The following is a 27816-nucleotide window of genomic DNA, read 5'->3' as shown; positions in this document are numbered from 1 at the left end:
ATCTATAGCCTGAGTAACTGTCTCAAAGAAATCCACCAGGTTCAGGAGGCATGATCTGCCCTTGACGAAGCCGAACTGTGTGGGGTCCAGTGACTAGAGGTTCCCAATCTCTCCATTTATGAGTTTCATAATGATTCGCTCCATAGCCTTACAGATCAGACTGGTCAGGCTTATTGGTCGGTAGTTCCCAGGGTCAGTTGTGGCCCCACCCTTATGTAGCAGGACCACCATTGCCGTGCACCATTCTATGGGCACATATCCTGTGGAGAGGCTGAGACTGAATAGGGTATTAAGATGCCGGGTTAATTCCTTTTGAAGCTCGCATATGACACAGCCTGGGACACCATCTGGTCCAATGGAGGCAGTGTTTTTAGCTTTAGATAGAGCCTTGTTAACCAACATATCAGTAATAATTGGACTTACACAATCCCCTGGAATGGTAATAGGTCCTGTAGGTGGTGAGGGGGGGGGGGATTTGCACTGAACCTGCCAGGCAAGATGTTGGCAATGTCAGAAGGGTCAGTGTATTTTGTTCCATTCTGTACTAGCTCAGAACAGACCTGAGCATTGCCATTTAGGTTTTTGACGTAGCCATAGAAGGCCTTATGGTTATCCTTGGCATCCTTGGCAACTTTCTTTTCAAAATTAGCTTTAGTTGAGAGGGCCCTCAATTTCTTACTAATGCTGATCAGGGATGATTTTTCTGCTTGAGATTTGGCCTTTTTTTGTATAAGTCTCCTCCTTTTATTGTAAAGTTTGCTTATGGCTGGGGTCCACCAGACTGGTTTCTTCTTGCTTGAGGAAGGAGTCTTGGTTTTATTTGGATTTGGATTTTATAGATTTAGATATAGATATGTATAATTTAATTAATTATATATATATATATATATATATATATATATATATATATATATATATATATTTGTATATACATAGAGATGGATATACTATATCTGGGTGAGTCAGATAGTGACAGATATGTATACCTATATGTATCTATCTACTGACATATCTATATATAACAGATCACTTGGAGCAAGGCAGAACAGAATTGCTCTCTGTTTAGCTAAATGTATGAGCATGCCCAGTAGGATTCTCCCTTCATATTTTTTTCTTTCGTCTGAACCTACTTGTGTTCTGACTGTGCTTCTCAAACATTTTGGAAATATACAGTATATTTCAGAGCATTTATTATAACTGTAATAGCCTTAATATTGCTACAACTCAAGTGCTCTAGGTTGCACTGCATCTGAAGTGTTTGTGTGTTTTAGCTGCCTTTCTGTATATATAGACTTTTCTGTTTCTTTTACTAAATAAGCTCATTCCTGCCTGTATTTCTGAGGGGTTTTTTTGCACTTTTAAAGTTTATTTTTGCTTAGTTTAATTGGTAGGCTACACACTCAAGTGCGCTAGCCAAATTAAAGCATTTACTGTGTTTCTATACCTAATTTCTGCTACTTTGTAAAAAAAAAAATCCTTGTTTCCCGCCTTTACTGAACTAGAATAGTCCAATCATCAGGTATTGCTGATCTCTGGGCTGTGTCATAGTTCCTGTGTTGCCCATATCCTTATTTGGATAGGAGGAAGCTTTTTTGTTCACCAGTGAGAGTGGGGAGCTCTGAGCAGCCTATCTGTCCCTTGAGGAGTGGTTCCAGCCCAGTGACCTGTAGCTTATATCCTATTTGGATAGAAGGAAGCTTCTTTGTTGCTCTGAGCAGCCTATCTGTCCCTTGAGGAGTGGTTCCAGCCCAGTGACCTGTAGCTTATGGGCTGTTTTGGGCCATTTCCTATCTCTTTCTAACCCCCTGCTTTAAAGCCAGCTTTAGCGCACTTTTGCACTTGTAATTTAAAGTTTGTCCTGTTTTTTGCATTTACCTGTTGAGGCTACACACTCAAGTACGCTAGCCTGTGTTACATATTTACTGCATTTTCCTGCTATTTGTTGAAAAAAAGAAAAACAAAAAAAAAACAAAAATTATCCTTGTTTCCCGTCTTTCCTGATCTAGAGTAGTCCAAATACAGGCTTTGCTGTATTCTGGACTTTTGGAAAGTTCCTGTGTTGCCCATTTCCTTTCTTGGATAGAGGGAGGTTTCTTTGTTCACCAGTGGCAGTGGGGAACATAGAGCAGCCTATCTATCCCTGGAGGAGTGTTCCCAGCACAAGAATCTGGTGGTCTATTGGTCGTTTTGGGCCAATTTCTAGCTCTTTCAAGTCCCCCTGTATAAAACCCGCTTTGGCGAGGTTTTGCGCTTGTTACTACTCAGCCAAGCTTCTTTTGGTCCGGCAGAGTGGTGCTAGCAGCAGAGAGGCCAAAAGAGCGACTGCTAACCTGATAAAAGTGTTTTTTTCCCTGCTACTATCTGGGTGACTGTCCGATCTAGCTAAACTGCAAGTATTTCTGCTTCTTGAACTGTTTTAAACTGTTTAAAGTTGTTTTTGCACCTGCACTTTTAAAGTTTGTCCTGTTTGTTGCATTTACCTGTTGAAGCTACACACTCAAGTGTGCTAGCCTGTGTTACATATTTACTGCATTTTCCTGCTATTTGTTGAAAAAAGAAAAAAAATATATATATCCTTGTTTCCCGTCTTTCCTGACCTAGAGTAGTCCAAATACAGGCTTTGCTGTATTCTGGACTTTTGGAAAGTTCCTGTGTTGCCCATTTCCTTTCTTGGATAGAGGGAGGTTTCTTTGTTCACCAGTGGCAGTGGGGAACTTAGAGTAGCCTATCTATCCCTGGAGGAGTGTTCCCAGCACAAGAATCTGGTAGTCTATTGGCCATTTTGGGCCAATTTCTAGCTCTTTCAAGTCCCCCTGTATAAAACCCACTTTGGCGAGGTTTCTGTGCTTGTTACTACTCAGCCAAGCTCCTTTTGGTCCGGCAGAGTGGTGCTAGCAGCAGAGAGGCCAAAAGAGTGACTGTTAACCTGATAAAAGTGTTTTTTTCCTGCTTCTATTTGGGCAACTGTCCGATCTAGCTAAACTGCAAGTATTTCTGCTTCTTGAACTGTTTTAAACTGTTTAAAGTTGTTTTTGCACCTGCACTTTTAAAGTTTGTCCTGTTTGTTGCATTTACCTGTTGAGGCTATACACTCAAGTGCGCTAGCCTGTGTTAAATATTTATTGCATTTTCCTGCTGTTTGTTGCAAAAAAAAAAAAAAAAACAAACAAATAAATTATCCTTGTTTCCCATCTTTCCTAACCTAGAGTAGTCCAAATACAGGCTTTGCAGTTTTCTGGACTTTTGGAAAGTTCCTGTGTTGCCATTTCCTTTCTTGGATTAAGGGAGGCTTCTTTGTTCACCAGTGGCAGTGGGGAGCTTAGAGCAGCCTATCTATCCCTGGAGGAGTGTTCCCAGCACAAGAATCTGGTAGTCTATTGGCCATTTTGGGCCAATTTCTAGCTCTTTCAAATCCCCCTGTATAAAACCCGCTTTGGTGAGGTTTTTGCACTTGTTACTACTCAGCCAAGCTCCTCAGGGTCCTGCAGAGTGGTGCTAGCAGCAGAGAGGCTAAAAGAGTGACTGCTAACCTGATAAAAGTGTTTTTTTCCTGCTACTATCTGGGTGACTGTCCAATCTAGCTAAACTGCAAGTATTTCTGCTTCTTGAACTGCTTTAAACTGTTTAAAGTTGTTTTTGCACCTGCACTTTTAAAGTTTGTCATGTTTGTTGCATTTACCTGTTGAGGCTACACACTCAAGTGTGCTAGCCTGTGTTAAATATTTATTGCATTTTCCTGCTGTTTGTTGCAAAAAAAAAAAAACAAACAAACAAATAAATTATCCTTGTTTCCCGTCTTTCCTAACCTAGAGTAGTCCAAATACAGGCTTTGCTGTATTCTGGACTTTTGGAAAGTTCCTGTGTTGCCATTTCCTTTCTTGGATAGAGGGAGGCTTCTTTGTTCACCAGTGGCAGTGGGGAGCTTGGAGCAGCCTATCTGTCCCTGGAGGAGTGTTCTCAGCACAGGAATCTGGTAGTCTGTTGGCTGTTTTGGGCCAATTTCTAGCTCTTTCAAGTCCGCCTGTATAAAACCCGCTGTAGAGCGGCTTTGCATGATTTTGTGCATAGCGCGGCATCGAGCAGCGCCGCTTATTTGGGTTTGAGCCTTGGAACTGATCTAGTTCTCATAATAAACACCCTATTTATTTTATTTTATTTATTTTACATTTATTTTACATTTGTTGACCGGGCTAGTCTAGCTGGATATATATCCGTTTACAGTAGAGGCCGGAGAAAAAACTCAGTACAGTAAAAATTACAGTGTTGAATATACATATACATAAAGTAAAAATATTTAACAATACATCAAAGATTTTCTACATAGATTTTTAAGTGGTACAAGAGTGACAAGGCAATAACATTTCAGAAACTTATCAGTCTTACATTTCAAGAGAGAAAAACAAACAAATTTAAAATGTACAAGTCTAGTTCTACTAGTAACATAGTAGGCTATAAAAAACAAGACTAAGGATAGAATGATTTAAGGCATAACTAAGATTAAATCTCATCTCCAGGGAGGCATCAGGTAGGGGCTTAATTAGAAGATAAAAAAATTTAGTTGTATTTAGAATATGTTTCAGTCGGGATTGGTACAGGGACATAGCCAATGTGAAATAAGATGTTCTTTGATTTGTTTTTTGAATAGAGAGGTAGACACTAGGCAAGTTATATTCTGAGGGAGTTGATTCCATATTTTACCAATGGAATTAGAAAATAAAGCATCTCCAGCTTTATTGTATGATTTAGTTATGGATACAAGGAACTTATTTGCAGAACGAAGTGTGGTTAGGTTCTTGTATGGAGAAATGAGGTATGCTAGGCTGGGAGTATTTTCAGGAAATGAAGGGCTTTATGAATGATGAGTAATTGTTGATACAATAGGTGGTTATTTAGTTCTAGCCAGTTTAGTTGTTTAAGGTTGTGACAATGGTGAGTTCTGAAGGGTGTAGCATTAATGAATCTGGCTATACTGTTATAACAGGTAGAGAGTTTGTTGATGTTATTTTTAGAGAGTGGTAAATATAGCTGAAGCATAAAAAGGGTGGAAAGTAGGTGGGTTTGTGCAATAGTTTTCCTGGCTGCTGGGTTCAGGAAGGATCTAATTCTATAGAGTGTCCCAATTTTTATTAACAGCTTTTATAGAAGTGTTAATTTGTTCCTCAAAGTTCAGATGGTTATTAATGGTTACACCTAATAGCCTAGTAGTTTTTTCAGGGTTTATACAGGTAGCATCATTAGAGGAAATAGTAAAGAAAGGTGTAGGAGATTTATTTGTGGGAGTAAAGAGCAGTAGCTTTGTTTTTGGGGTTAAGGAGGAGGCAGTGCTGCATAAACCATATTTCAACATTATGGAAGGTTGTTTGGGTGATGGACTGGAGAGAGGGAATATCTATATCTGAGCAGATCAAAGTTGAGTCATCTGCATATTGGATGCAGGTTGCTTGTGGCACATTCATATAAAGATCATTGATAAATAATGAGAAAAGAAGGGGTCCAAGGATAGAGCCTTGTGGAACTCCGATATTTACAGGGAATAAGGATGATAGGTTATTTTCCCAAAGCACTGCTTGTTGCCTGTTCTCAAGATAGCTTCTAAACCACTGTAAAGAGTGTGAGCTTAGAGGAAGGTTGTTCAGTTTTTCAAGAAGTATGTTATGGTTAACCATATCAAAGGCTTTTGATAGGTCTATAAATAGTGCAGCAGAGAAATGATTAATATTTCGATTTTTATTGATAGAATCAGCAAAGGAAAGTAGGGCAGTTGTAGTACTATGGTGTGGCCTAAAACCATGTTGACAGTCGGCTAGAAGTTTGTTTTGCAGAAGGTAGTCAAGAAATTGTTTGTGTATGCACCTTTCCATTATTTGCTAATGGGAGAGTAAGGCAATAGGGCGATAGTTGGATATTTCAGAGGAAGGGCCACCTTTATGAAGGGGAATTATATGAGAAATTTTCCAAATGGTAGGGATTTTCTTTTCAGAGATGGTTCTGTTTATCAGTATAGATATTGGGAGATAAATAGCTTTAGCAGCTATTTGTAAGAATTCGGATGGAAGTTTGTCTGCAGATGGAGTGCAAGGCTTTAGTTTTAATAAAAGCTTATATATGATTGATGATGAGACAGGTTGGATTTGAAAGGCATTAGTAGAGGCTGTTGAGTTATTATATGGGTAGGTTGTGGGTGTGGGTAGGGAGTTGGCTAGGTTAAGAATAGTTTCTGTGAAATAGTTATTAAAGGCGTCTGGGATTTGAATAGAGGAGTTAGGGTTTAATCCTGTAGGAGCAGGAGTAGTAGAATGCCCAGGTTTTAGAAGTTTATTAATGCCTGACCAAAAATTTGTATTTTGAGTAGTATTTTGAAGATGAATATAAAATTCCTTTTTATCGCTAAGAGTGTATTTCTTGGTAATATTTCTTAACTGTTTATATAGGAGATGATCAGCTGGAGATTTTGTAGCTCTCCATTTAGCCCAGATTTTATTTCTCAAGATCATTCTTTCTTTTGTTAGCTTTGATAGCCACGGGGCAGTTTTGGCTCTTATCCTGGTGGTGTGAAAAGGAGCGTGATAGTCAAGGATCTGTAGAAATTTAGTGTTAAAATAAGAAACTGCTTCATTAAGTTCAAGGTTTGATAGAGGTGACCAGTCACATGCTTGTAGTTCATTAAGGAAGTTATCAGGGTTAAAAAATCTTTTTGAGCGGCATGTTTTTAGTTTATGCTTGTTAGGAATGTACAATTTTGTCTAATAACATAAGTAAGAATATGATCACTAATACTATCAGGAGCGTCCCAGGAGTATAGTTGTTAGGGGTATTATTTATTAGAATCCAATCTAGAATTGTTTCTTTCATGTTAGGTTTATGGATTCTAGTTGTAGTTGTAATCAATTGAGAGTAACCATAGAGATTAATATGGTTAGTAGGTTTTGGGCTATACAGGTGTTCCAATCAATGTTAAAATCACCAAGTATAATGGTTTCTTGGGGTAGTAAGTTAGTAAGAGAACTGAGTAAGTTTTCTAAGATTAGGGTATTGTTACCAGGGGGAAGATACATACAAATTATATAGATAGCTTTGTTGTCATTAATCTGTAGTTTGACTGCTAAAATTTCAGATTTGGGGCCTGTTAATGGAAGTTCCTTGAACTGTGTAATTTGTAGGTGAGATTTAAAGAGAATGGCTATCCCGCCACCTTTTTTCTTAGTTCGGTCATTTCTAAGTATGTTGTAGCGAGGAGGGGTGATTTCATGGTCAGGAGTAGAGGGTTTTAGCCAAGTTTCTGTTATACATAATATATCAAATGAATGCAAGTCAAGGAGAGCATGAAGATGGTGAATTTTGTTATTAATACTGTACTTGCTCACTAAAGCAATTATATAAGTCAGCACTAAAAAATTAAAAGCACTACACCCTCACAAACTCCCCTTGAGAAACTCGTTCCCCATTGAACCTTTTTTTCAATTATAAAGGAATTCCCAATACTATTCTAGCATGTCCAAAGGTCAGTTGTCAATCTCCTCTCCGGTCCAGCTGGTGAACCTGGGAATCTTGAGGCAATGTTACAACTGCCTAATGTACACAGACAACCCTCTCCTCCTCCCAACAAATTCCAACACATGTGAGAGATGCAACCATATAGCCAAACTGGAGGCTAAGCTCTCTCAACTCAGTACTGGCGTAACCAGTCAGGAGGAGAAGAAAACCACACTCACTACAATTCCAGTCTCACACAGACCTACCGCGACAGCAAACCAAACACATAAACACACAAAAACATACTTGGAGGCTCTAAATAAAATCTGCCTAAGCAGCAGAGACCTCCAAAGCAGACACCCAAGCAACCGCTACCCCAAAACAAAACACGTGCAACACATAGCTCACAAAGCCAGTGTGCCGAACAGTCACAGCCCTTAAGGCTAAACAACACACCTGATACACTTGTAATAGGTGACTCTATCATCAGGCACACTGACATTCCGCTCACCAGGCTGAACAAGGAGAAGGACACGGTGAGGTGCCTATCGGGCGCTAGGATCCGCCACATAACACAAGCACTCAGGTCACTCCAAGGCAAGTTCAAATATGACTCAGTCATTGGCCATGCTGGTGTGAATGACCTGAGATGTACCTCCCTGGACTACATGAAAAGAGACATAGAGGAGCTCTCTGAGCATGTAGCCCAGGCAGGTATGACCCTGACCTTGAGTAGCATCTTACCCTCACCAAGAATGATGCCACAGTATGAAGACAAGATTATCAATTTCAACAATTGGCTTAAGTATTGGTGTTATTCAAAGGGGATCCAATGCCTGTCAGCCTGGGATGACATGCTCGACAAGCCACGATGCTTCGCTAGGGATGGCTTGCACCTGTCACCCTGGGCGTTCGGATATTGGCAAAGGCTCTTGCTACCCCATAGTGCCTTTTTAGGCAAGGCTCAAAAGACAAACCCACCTCCATAGGTATCACAAGAGATAAGAAACTAAGAGTAATGCTACTCAACACCAGAGGTCTAAACCTCAAGATGCATGCATGCGAAACTCTTCTTAACATGGAGAACATCGATATCTGTGCAGTAACAGAAACCTGCTTCAAGGCTCTCGAGAGCACCCCAGCACTACCAGGTTATACCTCATACCATGCTTTTCGGCCCCAAAACTTGGACCGAACCACAAAAGGAGGGGGGAGTATCAATATTCGTCAAAGATACCCACACCTCCAGGTTGGTGGCACAGCACGAAGCATCAGAGACTATCCATGAGCAACTAACAGTGGGTAAAACTGCCTTCCAGTTTATAGCCTGCTACATACCACCCTCCCATACCCAGGAACCCCACTCGGCCTTCCTGAGAAAACTGGAAAATATGAAGGTCTCCCCAAACACCATTATATTGGGTGACTTCAACTACCCAACCATAGACTTGGAGCATTACTCTAGCTCCAACACCCTAACCCAAAGGTTCCTAGAATTTATAAACTCAAATGCTATGGAACAACTTGTTACCACTCCCACAAGAGGGGAAAACATACTGGACGTGATCATCACCAACATGGGGACTCTATGCTCCAGACCAGAAGTGTATCCCTCACTGGTAAGATCAGACCATAAACTAATCTCACTGGATATTCACATCCCGACCCCACCCCCTGCCCAGAAAACCACAGTAAAAAACTTCTCTAAAGCAAATTTCACACTCCTAAAAACCGAGGTGGAATCCTTCAAAGCCCCGAGCCTGTGGATAATACGCCCAGACCACAAAATCCTTTATAAACGCATTCTATGAACACCTTCAGGAATGCATGGATCATGCAATCCCAAATAAAACCAAGACCCAATCCTCCACAGGCAGACGTCCTGTCTGGTGGACCCCAGCCATAAACAAACTATACAATAGAAGGAGGAAGCTACTACATGACAGAGCAAAATCCCAAAAAGGGAAGGCATCTCTGATCAGTATTAGCAAAAAAAATACGGGCACTCATAAAATCATCAAAGGCCAGCTTCAAGAGAAAAATTGCACTTAACACTAAGGATAATCACAAGGCTTTCTTTAGTTATGTTAGGAACCTGGGTGGGAATTCCCAGATATGCTCAGAATTAGTCCAAAATGACAAAAAATACACCAAACCCACAGACATTGCCAACACCCTAGCTGACAGGTTCAGTGCAAACTCCCCCCCCTCCCCACCAAAAGGGCTAATATCTATCCCAGCAGAGTGCTGCCCCCCTGACATCTCAGATGCTCAGGTAAGAGCTGCCCTCTCCAAAGCAAGAAACACAGCATCAATGGGACCAGATGGTGTCCCGGGCTGCGTCCTACATGAACTCCAAGAAGAGCTAAACCCAAACCTAAAACTACTGTTCAATCTCAGCCTTACTACAAGATATGTACCCAAAGAGTGGCGTACAGCAACAGTGGTCCCTCTCCACAAAGGTGGTGCCTCAACGGATCCTGGAAACTATCGCCCCATAAGTCTCACTAGCTTGGTCTGCAAAGCTATGGATAGGATCATCATGGACCGTATAAATAAAGATATTGGGGACCTACAGACACTGGATCCTACCCAGTTCGGCTTTGTTAAGGGCAAATCCTGCCTCTTAAACCTGGTCAATTTCTTTGAAACAGTCACCAAGGCCATTGACAAGGGGAAGGTAGTCCACACAGCCTACCTGGACCTCGCAAAAGCCTTCGATACAATACCCCACTCGGGCATTATAGATAAGCTCACCAGCTTAAATATAAACCCCTATGTCACTAGATGGGTTGCAAACTGGCTCAAGGACAGAACCCACATGGTTAGAATAGCTGGAGCCATGTCAGACTCCAAACCAGTTACAAGTGGCATCCCACAAGGCTCAGTCTTGGGACCTCTCTTGTTCGGTATATATTTCTCGGAGGTACAGGCCAACATGGAAGGACTGTGGCTGACCAAGTTCGCAGATGACTGCAAACTGGGTGCCATAATAGACTCTCCAGCCGACACAAGCATCCTCCAAAAGGGCCTCATGGAAACAGACAACTGGTGCCAGAGCCATGGCCTCAAGCTAAATGCCAAAAAGTGTATAGTCATCCCCTTTGGCAAAAACAAAATGCCCACAAATTACCACATAGGTGGTAATCCATTAAGTACAGAAGAAGTAATTAGGGACCTGGGGACCCAAGTTGATAGCAATCTCTCATTTGACAATGACGTGGCCAAAGTGGTTAGAAAAACATTTTATATAGCCCACCTAATCATGAAGGGATTCACATCTAGATCAGGGGAGGTCATCGTGCCTCTTTACTTATCCATCATCAGGCCCATAATTGAGTACAATGCCCCTTTTGGAATGTACCTTAACAGACACCTGCAGCAACTGGAAAGACCCCAAAAGTACCTCACCAAGAGGATCAAGGGGCTCAAACAGATGCCGTATGCTGCCCGGTTAAAGAAACTCCAGCTCTACTCAGTGGCATACCGCCTGCTCAGAGGCGATCTGTGCCTGACGTATAAAGCCATGTCCAACCCAGAAATAATCGACATGCTGCACCACAGAAAATCCAAATTCCTTCAAGCTACACGCTCGAGGGACTTAAACCTCTGCACTGAAATAAATAGGACATGCTGGAGGGGCAGATTCATAACCCAGAGGCTCCCTTCACTCTGGAATAAAATCTCAGTCCAGGTTAGGCAGAGTCCCTCATTGACTCTCTTCAAGAGGAATTTTGATGAGTGGATCGGAGATCGTAGGTTTACCCCGGGTATCACTTCTGTGTCACTGTTAGACAGAGGCACAGTATACTAACCTCAAAAAAGGGCATAGCAAAATTAATTTAAAATGGGTGCCGAAAGCCATACACACTCTGGCTAGGCTTATAAATGCCCTAGGGCAGATAGCCTAGTATGAACCTATGAACCTATGAACCTATATAACGGATTCCAGCCCAGATCTACCTGTAGTCCAGTCCGGGATTTTGTGTGTGACATACAGAGATATCTGTCCCTGTTTCTGCAGTACTGCACTTCAGAAATATTTTCTACAATATTTTATATCTGTCTGATGTAATTAGTATGTGACAGAGGTTACTAATATTACACCACAGACAAAGTGAGAGTCTGTAGAGCACAACATAGTAATATCTCACATCCAAAACAAATAGCTGCTTCTACATTAGAAACATCAACACCATCCCCCCGCTAACTTCCCTAGTCCACTGAGCCAAACAAGAAGTCTGACAATGAGGGTCATTCATCATACAATCAACATGATAAATATTTGCATTGTTAGTCCTGTGTCTTGTAAGACAGAGGATGTATGAGGAGCCTCTATATGTGTGCCCTGAGGCTGCCTTGACTGCTGATATACCATTGCTGAGTTAGTGTTCGAGCAGTTGTAAAGGAACACTGCTGTGTTGAAGGTGGGGGAACAACACTGCATGTTCTGCTGTGATACACAGTAGTCCAGATGTCATTGAACCCCAGTATTTAACATCTCCCCTGACTGATGTACTGAATATTCCATGCATGTGGCCTAGTGAATATTAAAGGGTACATGATTGCCGAATTGGTATCTGTAGTCCCAACTGGATATTTCTTCTGTCCAAACAGTCCACTATATTTATTTGTATAAATGTATCAATTCCATACATACTATGCAATTTCATAATAATCCTTACAAGTACTGTGTAGTTAAGAGACTTACCTTGCAAATGCAGCAGTTGACAGGACTGTATTTCAGGGCTGACTCTGTCTGATGCAAGCAGTACATAGCCAATAAATGGATAGGTACAGGTTGTGTGGGTTGCCTGGCATCAATTTTAATATATGTGTGTGAGTAGGAGTAAGGTATCAGTCCCTAGGTCCCTAGGTTGTCAGTGAATGTGCTATGTGTTGCCTCTTAGACAAAGCCAGGACATAATGAGCATGCCTAAATATGCCTACAGGGATATCAGTAGGGGTTTCCTCCTCTGAGTCCTCCTGTGAGTGTGGCTGTGGTGCTGCAGGCACTGGTAGGTGGCTCTGTATCCCTTCCTCTTTGCTGATCCTGCTGCAGCTGTAGCCACAGAATCATACTGTGTGCACATGTGGCTGGAAAGTACTGCTAGGCTCCATCAGATATATCTAGACACAAGAACCATAACTTCAAAAGCCCAAACATATGCTCTATGATGTTCCTAATTTGTGTGTGTGCCTCATTATGGTGTTCATCCATGGATGTGTGTGCATTTTTGATGGGTGTCATCATCCACGGTTCCAGGCCATAGCCAGCATCCTCCAGTAAATAGCCATGTGGGATGTTCCCCCATAGCAAACATCTGGTACAGCTTTGATGTGCCCCAGATATGTGAGTCAAGATAACTGCCAGGGCTGCCAGCACACACATTGAGGATAATCTACTGAGCATTGCACATTACCCGCTAGTTGATGGAGTGATACCCCTTGTGGTTGATATAGATTCTTCTCTCCACATTGGGTGGTGCCTTGATGTGTATATGAGTGCAATCTATGGCACCCAGTACTTCAAGGTAATGTGATACATAGTAGAAATTTTGCATATTGCTGGTCCTCACCTCAGGTGTGAGGAGGAAAGATATGTGCTCACTGGCACGTGGTAGCATGGCATCCAGGAAATGGTGGAGTATCCTGGATGCAGATGCCTGTGAGACCCCCATAATGGACCCAGTTGGTGTTTGGAAGGTACCTGTAGCTAGTATCCTAAGGGCTACACATACCTTTGTTCCCACTGGGATGTGTTCTCCTCGGTTGGCTCTGGGTCTGAGTTGAGGGTGGCAGAGCTAAGTGAGTTCTTGTAGTATGTCCCTGTCCACCCTGTAGTGCTCTACAATCTCCAGCTCATGTAGCTCCTGGAAGGTTACCCTGGGCTTGAACACTCTTCTTCTTCTCTGCCAAGGCCTATTGTCAGCAGCACCAGCAGTATTGACTACAGCCTCTAACACATACAGATGTAGCCGACCTGCAGCAGCCCCTAGCATTTTCACAGTTAAAATTCCCAAGTTTGTACTCCAATGTGCAGAGTATTGGGGAAAATCAGAATGTAGGGTGTATGCATATTGTATACAGGTCTGCTGTAGGTGCAGACTGTGTGATTGGTTAACTATGATGCATTTCACCTGCTAACAATAACATTAACATCATTTAATGGCTTTATTTCAGTGCGCGGTGCTGCGCTGTTCAGAAACCCATTAAGCTATGTGGTGTGCCGCACAACAAAGCTCAAACAACATCTCTGTCAAATGGGTACTGTGCCCGCGTGGACCCATTTAGCAATGGGCCATGCCATGCAGCACAGCTTATACAAGGTTTAAAATTAATAATTGAATACATCCAGTATTATTGACTGACTGCCTAAATCAGCACTGTCCCCTGGGTGGTCTAAATGCTTCAACGCACTCAGAGATGAGGAGCGCAGCACAAACACACAGAGCTGAAAAGTGCCTAGACATGACATGACACATCCCGCTGATGTCAGCCACATCTAGTCTAAACATCAAGATGGTCTAAGAGCCTGCAGGAAGTGGACATGCAGTTATGATATCCATGTTTTGCCATTCAATAAATCCACCTCGTTTGCATACATAGCCATGCTCACAGCCTGGAAACCACACTGTTAAGAGCCATATGACCCTAGCAACAGCACCATTGAACCATTGTGCAGACCTGACACATGGTTCTTTAATACATTTCAGTCACATGTTAAAAATCGTATTATTTTCCATTTTCTTTTCTATTAAGCATGTTTGCACACAGCGGCACGTAGTGCAAACATGCCAAAATTATTAAAAAAATTGTTAATTTCAATTATTTCCTTCCTCTTTCTGACATCCACAATAATTATTTTGCTAATATGGGTATCTACTATAACAATTTCAGGAGATTTATGTCCATTATTTGCAATTTTAAATCCCCTTTTCTCTTTGCAGACTCCTGTACACAGAATGTTTCCACGTCCACTACAAACACTGACACGGGGTCTGCAAAGGTGCCTTTCTGTTTGTTGGATCACTCACCCTGCCTCATTTGCATAAGATTCACCTGCTTATGAGATGATTTGCATTCCACGGAACTTTCTGCGTTTGCACGGGCATGCACGCCACTAAGCTGCAGTTACTGAATCTAAAATTATTTGGCCCAGTGTAAGCATCGCATCATGATGCCTACACAAAAAAATCATGTAGGCTTTATTGAATTCCCACCAAAATTTTTTCCTAAGAACTGCAGACATGCAGATATTTCCATTGTTTTTTGGGAAGGTGTTTTGTATTTTATTAATGTTTTTCTAATGCAAACCATTGGAAAAGGTTAATAAAGTATGTTTATTAAAAATGATACTATGCAATTTTATTATTTCTGTAGAACTTCTGTTGCTGTTTCAAAGAAACAAACCTGAAATTAGAGATGATACACTTTCCATTTACCAGAAAATTCAGCAAGTAATTTTCTAGATATGCTACATGAAATCCAAACCCTGTTCAATGATGACACATTTCATCCAAAGTAGAGTTTGAAAACCAGACAAAAAATGACAGCTGTGGAGGATGCTTGTGGAAAGCTCCCCACACTCCCACTAACAGGGTTTCATTCCCCTGCTTCTTTATTTAATATAATGTACCTTAAACCTTTGAGACTGATTATGTATTTTCAATAAAATGGGACATCAATAAAGTGATCTTTAATAGTAAAATCAATTGTCCCGTCCCCCCTTTAAATAAGCACACCACACACATAAAGACATTTGATGACCTTTTATTAAACTGTATTATACAAATGAACTATATACACAAAACCAACATTAATTATCTTCCTCAGCAACGATGATCTCCGGGCAGTGTCACCACTCACCCTGGACGAACTTTACCTCAAGGCAGTGTACCAACTCACCCTGATGCCTTCTCCACCGGGGCAGCATACCTACTCACCTCACCACCATATCAAACCATAAACCAATAACCACCTTCTTTAGAGGGGGAAACAGAAGAGGACAATCCTGTCCCTCATCTCTGCCTCAAATTGCCCACATCTTCTATCCATATATAAAAGAGGAGGGTGGGAGGGCCACCAACTCACGCCAAATGTGCCTACTTCCTTTAATCCCTAACCCTTAGTACTGTCAGAAGTTCAACCTACTCCTACCTCACTTCTTTTTACATCTTCCTCTCTCTTTAACCCTTTCACCACCACAAACCCACTATCCGAACCAACTACAATCCTTACCTTACTCTCTACCTCTATATCCTCCCCACACCCCTTTACCCCCTTACTCGAGGGACCGGGACAACTTAGTTTGTCCCAAACTGCATTTGTCCTGTCCCCCCTTTAAATAACCACACCACACACATAAAGACATTTGGAGACCTTTTATTAAACTGTATTATACAAATGAACTATATACACAAAACCAACATTAATTATCTTCCTCAGCAACGTTGATCTCTGGGCAGCATCACCACTCACCCTGGATGAACTTTACCTCAAGACAGCATACCAACTCACCCTGATACCTTCTCCACTGGGGCAGCGTACCTACTCACCCACATAAAGAGGCAGCGTACCTACTCACCTCACCACCATACCAAACCATAAACCAATAACCACCTTCTTTAGAGGGGGAAACAGAAGAGGACAATCCTGTTCCTCTTCTCCACCACCAGCCTGATCCCAGGCTGTTCCCCCTCCTAAACCCTAGCCACAATCATTTCCTCTAAAAAGAGTTCCAGTCCCACGTCATTAAGGTGTACTTCATCCATTCAATACCAAGACTCCTCTCCATCCCCAAAATCTCAATGGTCAATAGTATGTATTCCCAAAATCCTTAATTGCCTAGCCACCCTTTGCTTAACACACCTTCTGACCCTTTCAATCGCCTTATAACTATATGCAGCCCTCCAATACAAACGCAGAACCAACTCTGACCACACAATTTCCATACCCAGGTACAATGCCTGTAATCTCATCAAATTTCACAGCATAATGTCCACCAATTGTTTTATAGAAACAATGCCCAAGTCATTGCCCCCTAAATGAATGACTAGTATACAAGAAAAAACATTCATGTAACAACCTGTCCCACCTAAGCCCCATAACACCATGCCAGGACACTGACCACCCTAAATGTGCTAAACCCAAATTTACCCCATCATCTCTAACTAAAGCATGCTTCTCTGCCCAGTGGATGAACGAATGCCCCAAGATAATAATGGGCTTCCCTAAAAGAAAAGAAGAAAATTAATAATCAGACCACAACTTATCTAATACAAGACAAAAATGCATTTGAAGACCACCTCCCCATTCTTTTAATCAATTCAATAGAACTACCCTTTTTAGCTAAATCTGAAGCCCTACCTATCCTGAACGAGTGAGCTGCAAACCTCTCCGCTGGAAATCCCATACAACATAAAGCCTTCCTCACCAAAAGTATGAATCTACTACTCGACACCACCTTCCCATCCACTGAACAAATGATTAACTGATCCACACTCCCCTTCCGCCTCCTCATAAATTCTTTTGCCCACATTACTGGACAAATGCAAGGATTCTTGTCAGTTTTAAGTACCACCACACATCCCCTACCCAAGTGATCTGTCTTACTCCTCCTTAATGCAATAGTAACCTCACCCTCCCCAATAATGACATCCCTCCAACATAACGAGCCTAACAACTCCAAAATATGAAAAACGCAAAATATAACCATGTACATAATGTACCCCACATAAAATAATCCATAGACCCCTTTTGCAACAAGCCTAACCCTTTCAACAAAACTTTCAATATAACCCTCGTAAGTGGCCATCGAATATCCTTACGATCCACCACTATTCTCCCCAGCCCCTCAACATACGCCCTAATGTCCAAGACTTAGTGAAATCCTGCAACCCCGCTATCTTAGCAAAATGCTAATTGCAGCCAAATCCACATTAACCGTCTGCAAAGCCCTGCCTAACCCCCAAGCACGAGCTACATATCGTAATATTAATTCCTCTGATCATAACCCTTTCTCCTCTGGCAGCTGCAAAATAAACTGATAAAAATCAGAAAGAGCCCTACCATACGCCTTCCTTGTAGAAGGGGCCCAAGAATGCCATAGCAACTACCTGGCTACATCAACCCAAGATTCCACACCTCCTCTGGCAGGATTTCTGGCACCTCTTCTGCCCATGGAACCAACCCTCGAAACCTGCGAAACTGAAATCGGGACAAGCTATCAGTAATCTCATTCCTTACGCCAGGCACATGCATTCCTGTGAAAGAAAAATTTATTAGAAGGCTCTGCAAAACCAATTTATGTAATACCAACAATAACAAGCCCTACTTAGCTGTCTTCTTTTGCAATACCCTCACTACAGCCATATTGTCAGAGTGAAAAACTACACATTTGCTCCTCAATTGCTCCTTCCACACCACCAAAGCTGCCCATATAGGCATCAATTCTAGAAAGGCCACATCCCGCTTCCATACCTCCTCCCAATCCCGAGGCCATTCAGCCACAAACCTCCGACCCCTGAAATAGGCCCCCATGCCAGCACTCCCAGTTGCATCCATAAACAACTGCAGTTCCTCCTGCCCCACCCAGTCTGACTGCCAAAAAGATATCCCATTAAATTTTTGCAAAAACCCATTCCACAACCCCAAGTCCTCCAGCACCAGTTGGGTTACCCTAACCCAATGGTGTTTGCTCTTACCCCCTTTCAGCAAATATGCCAGTGACCTGCAAAAAGCTCACCCTGGGTGTACCGCTCGACAGGCAAAATTCAAAAGCCCAAGCAACTCCATAGCTGAACGAATCCGAATCTTATCCTTACCCAGCACCGAACATATCACCAACCTAAGCCTTTCTATTTTATTCTCTGGTAAACAAAACAGTCCCCGCTCTGCATCAACTGTTAATCCCAGAAATTCTAATGCCCTTAATGGACCCTCCATCTTATGCTGAGCCAATGGTACCCCTAACACCTCACACATAATCGTAAACTCCCGCAAACCCTCCTATGCTCCTACCCTTCCTTTGCCCACCAACAAGAAATCATCTAAATAATACACTGCCTTTTGAGTCCCCACTTTCTGCTGCCAAATCCAATGCATTACTATACTGAACTTCTCAAAAGTTGCACATGCCATTGAACAACCCATAGGCATAGCTTTATCAAAGTAGTACTTATCTCCTACCCACATCCCCAATAGTGGCCAATCCTCACTCCTAATTGGCAACAATCGAAAAGCCGACTCAAAGTCGACCTTAACCAACCATGGCTCCCTAAATTCCCTAATAACTTTTACTGCATCACCTAAGGAAGCATAATGCACCCTAACCTCTTCTTCTGCAATAAAATCATTTACTGAATTCCCTTCTGGATAAGACAAGTGATGTATCACTCTGAATTCCCCTTCTCGCTTCTTCGGCACCAACCCAAAAGCAACACCCTGTAAGCACTAAAAGGCGGACTGTCAAAAGGACCCAATAACCACCCTGCCCTACTCTCTTTCTCCAGTAAAGCCTCCAAGATGTCCTCTTAACCTTGAACAGATCGTAAATTCTTGCAACACCCCCACCCCTTCCCATGGTGGACTTAATAGGAAACCCCCCTTGAAAACCCTGTATTATCTCCTCTTTGATGGCCAAGCCAAGAACCAATGAAGCATACTCCGGAGAACCACCACCTTAATAGGGAATGGCGCCCCTCTCTCTATTGCCTCTAAAAAACCCGAGTCCAAATCCCCGGGACCCACAAAAACTGGACCTCCAATGGGCTGGCTGAAGGCCTTGCCCTCCAAATCCACCCTCATGACCCATAATATTAGAGTTCCAGGACAAATCCTGCTGACCACAGCCAGTGGCTGAATAACCCCCTCCACATCTCGAAAAAACATGGGCAAATTTGCACCCCACCCATGAACAGGAGCTACTTTTAAATGACCAACACACACCCACTGTTTCCGGCCCACTCAACCTTCTGTTAAAGCCCCCATAACTATCCATCATTGTAGCCAACCATAGATCTGGAAGATGCACCTCCCAACGAAGTGACTGGTCCACAGCCTTGCGGAAATGCTGATCATACCAGAGCCATGGATTGCCTGGCCTTAACCATTGCACCTCACAAATGGTAAGGAAATAGCCTAGCAGCAGCAGGGCCAGAGACCCGTCCTTCTCCAGCTGCACTGCCATAAAATAAATAAAGCCAACCACCCAATTATCCCATGTCCTAGGGCGAAGCTTACCTACCCTCTGCCTTCCCAATGCTGCTAAGGCTGCTAACAAGTCCTTACTGTTAGAGGACTCTGCTTCCACTAGCCATTGGACCCCTTCCACACTGATCAGCTCAAACAAATCCACATACTCCCCTTTCCAAATTTTTTCCTTAACTGAACCCGGAATGTGCAGAGTCAGAAAAACTGCTCCTGTCCTCTGCCCCAAAGATTGGGTAGCCAACCAGTCCCCAGGCCACAGCCCAAAATCAGAGCTTACCTCTGAGCCCAAGACCAAACTGTCCCTGGAACCCACTGTCCCCCCATCGCATCTCTAACCAGGTACCTGGTATCCTGTGCTAGCTGCCTCTGCGCCTCCTCTATCCCTTGCACACCGCCCCCGAGATCCCCAACTGACAAGTCGTCATCCCTCCCCACCCCACAATCCTCAACCCCTAGCTCCCTCGACAATGCTGCCATAATAAAACCATTACCTGCACCTTCGTCTTGCGATGTCCTGGGCATGGGTGTCTCCACTGTTACCACCTGCTGCGATGCCTGTTGTTTTTTCCCCCCAGCTGGGGTTCTCACCACTGTGCATCACCTCTTCCGACCTGGGGTCTGTTCAGGTTCCTGCGCCACCTCCGATGTTGCTGCCTCCTGGAACAGCTCCTCCGCTTGGGCCACAATTGCTTGCCACCTCTGCCTTAGCTCTGGTAATTTGGACATCTGTAAAAGAGAAACAAAATATTAAAACTATTCTATAAGCCCAACTGCCCTACTCCCCCCAAGCCCCTAGCATTGCCTTGCCCCCGCACCTTAACCTACCCCTGCCTGCCCACACTTCACCTTCCAACCACCCTGCCAGCCACCTCCCCCTACCATTAGTACCCCTTCCTAACCCTAGCATATCCCCTATTAATATCTCTTCCCCGTGTATATCTATGGAGAGAAAAAAAAAATAATTCTTTCCCTCTAACTATATCCCTATCTACCAGCCACCCAATCTTCTTCTTCTTCTTTTGGCTTTTTCCTGGTTAGGGGTTGCCACAGCAGATCACCTGTCCACTCATGATTGGCAGTGGAGTTTTACGGTGTTGAGTTGCCAGCCCAGCGCCCAATCTTCCACAGAAGGCACACATACACACACACTCATACCTAGGGTCAGTTTAGAGTGTCCAATACACCTGCAGCATGTCTTTGGGATGTGGGAGGAAACTAGAGCACCCAGAGGAAACCCACATGACCACAGGGAGGACATGCAGACTCCGCACAGAAGGCACCCCAGCTGAGGATCGAACCGGAGTACCTCTTGCTGTGAGGTGGCAATGCTAACCGCTGCACCACCGCAGCCGCCCATCTACCAGCCACCCAATCTCATCACTAAAAACACTTACCTTCCCTCCCAGCATGATCCTCCATAGCGGTAACAGCTAAGCAATGCAGTGCACATGCGCAAACTGGCGCTCAGACCTAACGGCCAAAAGAACTGCAGAAGCAACCCACTACACCACCAGGGAGTACGGAGAAGATATTTCACCACCACGACCACCGAAATCCAGGATGGAGGGTCACCCGATTGACCGCAATGCCATCCTGAAGCCGGAAGGACCGAAGAAGACGGACTGACACCCACAAACCCACCAGGGAGCACGAACATCAATCTGCCACTAGCACCAATGACGATGAAGCACGATGGACCCCTCAACGCCTGCCACAACCACCAGGATAGTGTATACAGACACAGCAGCCCATGAACCCACCAGAAGAAGATATTCCACCACCGAATCCCAGGACAGAGGGACACCCGGACAACCACGCCATCTTGAAGAGAAACCAAAGAAGACAGATGGACACCCACGAACCCCCCAGGGAGCACAAAAACAAAAACCCCGTCACTACCGTCAATGCAGATGAAGCCAAACGCAACAATGGACCCCCGAGAAGATGATCCACCACTATACCCCAACACTACCACCTACCACAACCACCGGGAGACCCATTTTCCCCAGAAACAGACACAACCAGCCCATGAACCCACCAGGGAGCATGAGGGGTGATCCAACACTACCCCCCAACCTAAATGGGACCAGATTACACCGATGGACCCCCCTTTACCTACCACAACCACCGGGAGAACACCTTCCTATTTTTTATTATTTTTTTTAATTTACCCCGACTGCATGTCACCAACGGCCTACTACCTGATGGAGCTACCGACAGGCCCAGCCTCCCCCCACGGATGTCACTTGACCGCATGGCCCCACCAAAAAAAAAAAGGCCCGACGAATTCCCCAGAGACCCGCGGATGACAGGTAGCAAAAAAAACCTCAACACACAGGTAAGCCTAGAACTACTCCCATCCACTTCATTATAGCTTTATCTATATATATATATATATTTTATTTTATTATTTTTTAATTGACCACCCCCCCAACCATTTCACACGCACACACACCTGCACACACAGTACTCTATCACCCTTTCCTACCAGTAAGCTCAAACTATATTCCCAGACTCCAGCCCCCCCCCTAAATTAACCTCTAGAAAACATCAAAGGGGGGACTGACCTAGAGAACCTAACCCCTTCTCTCCCCACCATCCAAGGCCTACCTTCATCCACGATACCTATGGTCGTCTGGACATAAGCTAATTGTTACTCCACCAACTCATGCCAAATGTACCTACTTCCTTTAATCCCTAACCATTAGTACTGTCAGAAGTCCCACCTACTCCTACCTCACTTCCTTTTACATCTCCCTCTCTCTTTAACCCTTTCACCACCACAAACCCACTATCCTAACCAACTACAATCCTTACCTTACTCTCTACCTCTATACCCTCCCCACACCCCTTTACCCCCTTACTCGAGAGACCGGGACTGCATTTACTCATCATTCTGTTGGAATTACCGCTGGAACAGACTGTTGTGATTCCTTTTCTGATTTATCATTGTGCTTGATGCTTAGAATGCAGAATGTGAAGTAAGACGAGCATGCTCTGTAGTGTCTTGCATTTTTAGGTTCACTACTGTACAATTATTTCAGGAATTAGGACTTTATTTTATCCCTGTTTTTTATTTAAGCCACTGAACAATGAATAAAGTTTATTTGTTAAATATGTCATTATACCACTTCATTGCTTCTGATAAACTACTGTTGTTGTTAGAAAGAAACAAACTGAAATTAGAGATGACTGACTTTCCATTAACAATAAAAGTGAGCAACTCATTTTTCAACACGTGGCACATGAAGTCAAAGCCTTGTTCATTGATGTCACATTTCAATAAAGGGTTTGAAAAACAAACAAATAAAAATGATGGTTGTGGGAGATATGTGTGGAAATCACACTTCACTACTGTACCTTCCTATTTAATATAAGCTGTCTTGAAGCCATGCAGATGTGTGGTAAGTTATAAATTTTTAGCAAAATGGGACAACAAGAAACTGTTCTTTGACAAGAAAACAAATTACCTAGTGCTTTGCTATAGCAGTTACCTCTGAGAACAGTATTATAGCCTATCTAATTTGACATAGAGTTTTAGAATCAGAATTCAGCATGTGATCTAGGAACTGGGACGTGACTATGCATTTTACTGCTTTGCACTTTTAAGTTCACTATTGTTCAAAATAAAGACAGCATATATTGAACAAAAGTGTCATTTCAGTAATATAAAGCAACGTTTTTTGGAGCCCTTTATCTCTGTTCTGTTATTGCTTAATATCTGAAGTCCAGAATATTAAATGTTGTACACATTATCTCACCATGATGTAATTCATCTGAGCATTAATAAAATAGTGCTCATATAATGTCTGCTTTAAAAATTGATATTTTACAGTTTCTGCTATTTTAAGATAAAAGAAGAAAAGATACATACCTGGTGCAGCAAAAACAGTTGTATGCCTATGAACAACAAAAAACAATGATATGTAGAAAAGTAAGACAAGTATGTCAGTTGCAATGATACGATGTAATATCTAACATAATAATTTATTTTAATGAAAAAATATAAATCAATATCAGCATATGATATATACAAATGTATTTTATATATATATATATATATATATATATATATCAATATCAGCATATGATATATACAAATGTATTTTATATATATATATATATATATATATATATATATATATATATATATATATATATATCTCACTCTCTCTCTTTATATATATATATATATATATATATATATATATATATATATATATATACATATAAATCAAATATCGGTATGTGATATATACAGATATAGTTTTGTGAAATGATAAATTCCATTCCAAGTTATGAAGTAGAGCTTAGAAATTCTAACGCTACAGGGGCTACCATATTTAATTAGAACGAAGTGTCCTTTTCCCAAACTTGGTGATATATTTGATAGAAGTGATGAATGGGGCAAGCTGATCCAGGGACTTTCTAAGATTTTTCAGCCCTATTTTTCCAAATTGTCCAAGGGATTTTCTTTCTCCTTGTCCAATTTCAGCAGTAAAAAATAATACAGTCTCAACAGAATTCATTTAAACAGACATTCATGAAGAAGTGGCAAGGAGGTACCATAAAGAAGTCTCAAACCTCCCAAAACCATAAATACTTCAACATGTCTGAATGACTGTTCAAGAGATCTTGTGATCCCCTCCCACCCTGGCCCTCTTTCTCTTCCAAAAAGTCTGAACCTCCATTTTTCTCTTTGGCAACAGATTGTTTGAGATAAATGGGTTCTGAAAATCACTCATCATGGTTACAGATTGCAGCAAAAGGAAATCTTTCCTTTCCAGGGCGTCATTTCTCATCTTGCAGATGACCCTGTTTTGTTCCCATCTGTTCTTCATCATACACTGTCCCACAGAATTATAGAATCAATTCCTTCTTCCCAGGGAGAAAGGGGTTTTATTCAAGGATGTTCATAGTCCCGAAGAAAGAAAAAACTTGGAGACCAGTTCTGAATTGTTCTTTCCTACACATTTGTGATAGTGCCCAAATTCAAAATTTTGTCACTTCACAACCTGTTGTCTGTTCTTCCTCTTTTAAGTTCCCTGGTAAAACTAGACTTAAAAGATGCTTATCATCACATTCCTATTCTTCCAGACCTGAGGCATTTCTTAAGGTTTTGTGTGTCTGGATCACATTATCAGCTATCTGCCTTACCCTTTGGATTATTTACTGCACCAAGAGTGCTCTCAAATTGTCTACCTCCAGTTATTGCTCATTGCAAGCTAAAATGTATCCACATTTTTCTGTATTTAGATGACTTGCTTATCTTTACAGAGTCTTTTTCAAAATGTCAAGAATCTCTCTTTGAGTGAGAGATCTCTTGCATAAGATGGGATTCCAAGAGAACATTCAAAAGTCTTTCTTGACTCCCTCACACAGGATTGTGTTCCTAGGATATGAACTAGATATCTCAGTTCAAAGAGCTTTTCTTCCACAGGGGAAAAAATATTTAAATCTATTTCTGAGTATTCCACTCAGACTTCAGTCACTGTGGGGGAATACCTTCAGATTTGTGGTCTCATGGCATCTATGATTCTCATGATACCCCTGGCAAGACTCCACATGAGAAAGATACAGTGGTATATGAAAACTCTTGGCTACCAGCATCAATACCCTTTACCTTTTCAGATCTCAGTACTGGGGTTTGTCAGAAAAGAAATCACTTGCTGGAGACAACGGATATCCTTGGATACTCTGTACCTACTTTTACAAAGCAATATAAGCTGCATTTCTTCTCTAGGTCTAGATCATGCTTTGCTGGGACCATTCTCCATGGTGTCCTGGTCCCTTCTCCTTTCAGCTCCCAAATAAAGTTAGCTGTGGTAATCTACCAATACAGCAAAGGCTACTGCAGCAGTGATAAAACCCAAGTGCAGGCAAAAGTACACAATGCGAATCCAATAAAACCATGAAAGGTGCACTGAAAGCGATCCAAAGACTGGCATCATCTAGACTTTGGGTTTTAATGATGTCTCATTATACTCGACCACCAAATACTTCTCTCTTTGTTAGGAATGTTGCTGATGCAACCAGGTTTGATTGGATATAAAAGGGCTGTCTTTCACTCTAACCCACATCTGATGAAGTGTGATGAAACAAAAACGGATTTTTAAACAGCGTTAATGGAGATGGAGTGTTTATAGTGTGATTTTTGTCTTTAATAAAACGTTACATATACTGGTTGCCTTCATCTGTGGCTTTATTGGGTTGCTTTCAATGCACCTTTCGTGGTTTTACTGCAGCAATGATCACTATGAAGAACATACTAGAGTTGTGTAAGTTGAACTTACCATGACAGCAGGTGTTCAAATGATCACTGCTGCAGTAGCTGCTCCCTCCATTCACCCCTCTCATTTTTTGGTGTGCTTTCTATGCCATGGTGTGGACACATTTGTTTGTTATTCTTAGCCTTGTCCTTTCAGGGGTCAACCTCCCCTCTCTCTGCTTGCAGGAAAGTTTTGAAGGGTTTTGCACCCAAACTTGTCTTTTAGTTAGCTCAGCTCAAGCTGCTTGATAGTTTGGGCACATGAAAGGGGTCCTGAATCTTTAGAAGCTGGCCAGCTGTTATTCCCTTGGAATGATATTACCCATATAACTAAGGCTACTGCAACAGTCATTTTTTGAACATCTGCTGCCATGGCAAGTTTACCTTGCACAACTGTTCTTTCTCTAGTGCCATGTAAGCATGCTTGTGTTCTCATTTTACCATTAAGAGGCCCTGAAGCTTTGGAAGCTGGAATGCTGTTATATCCTTGTCATGATATTACCCATATAACTAAGGCAACTGCAACAGTGGTGATTTGAACATCTACTGTTATGAGAAGTTCACCTTGCACAACTGTTCTTTCTCTAGTGCCATGTAAGCATGCTTGTGTTCTCATTTTACCATTAGTTTTTTTTTTTTTTAAGTGACCCAGATATTTTGTTGTTATGTCAGAGAGATTTGCAAACTGATTTATTTTTTCCTAATGTAAAGTCACTTAACATTGGTATATTGCTCCAGATGGATGATTCTCTGAATTGGAAGAATATGTTACAAATTAATCTAGATGGTTTCAAAGTCTATTGTTCATAATTCATACTGTACCAGTCACTTAAGTTATGCTTTATAAGTCAAATTTTATGCCCCACCCTTGAGTTATTATATTGCAAGCAGAGACATCTTTATAAATGACAGGAGGATTTGTAGAGCATTGTAGGCTTGATGTAAGAATTCTATAATGTATCTGTGGGCAGATTACTGTTGCATATAAAGTATGAGTCTTACCTGACTTTAGTATTACTTAAAATGTGATAATGATGAAATGATATATTTCCTGGGACATTATTGACCTCCTGTCCATCAATAGATGAAAGCTCTTCTAGTATCTTCTCTTTAATTCAAAATTTAATATTGCCTGTATATAGAAAATCCACATGAAGACTGAGCTTATCAAAAAGTGCAGTAACCAATGGGTTTATCAGATTTTCACTTCAGACAATGGTGACAACTTATGAGGAGTAGTAACTGTTGCCAGGACATCCCTCAGTTTTTGTTGAACAAAAATATGTGGTAAGGATGAGGGAAGAATAGTTTTTGTTGGCTGTAGGTATCTGTGTTTATAAAAAACACTAATGGTGGCTTTCTTTAATGCACAGTGTTATTTTTTATTACAGTTTAACAACAGTTAAACTCATTGCTTAATACACTTAATAATTACATTTTTGTTTTATCCAGGGACTGGATATATAGATAGATTCAATTTCACAACTATGTCAGAGGGCTCAGTCAACAGTTCTAAAAAGATTAAGTTAGCTTATGATTTATGTAACCTGCATTGTATGAAATGTCCCACCAGAAAATAATATAATTTTGTTTTATTGGCTCACTGTTGATCTACAATAGATTTTTTTATTTTTATTCTTCAGTTCCCTTGTACTAAGAATACAATAGATTAAAATAGGACTGTAAGAATTGAAAGGATGTTAGAATCCTGGAATAAACTGTAAGTAACTGGAAGAAACTGGAATGAGGCTGGCATGACTGTCTCTAATTACCCAGAACTGTGCTGAACAGGTGGCAGTATCTCCTTTATGTGCCAAATATTCTTGTTCTTTGCAGTATGGAAGTCTGTATACACTGTAGTT

This window comes from Protopterus annectens, chromosome 10.part0 (assembly GCF_019279795.1).
Source record: "Protopterus annectens isolate FY-2018-M chromosome 10.part0, PAN1.0, whole genome shotgun sequence".
Taxonomy (NCBI): domain Eukaryota; kingdom Metazoa; phylum Chordata; order Ceratodontiformes; family Protopteridae; genus Protopterus; species Protopterus annectens.
Note: the sequence above shows the minus strand (reverse complement) of the source record.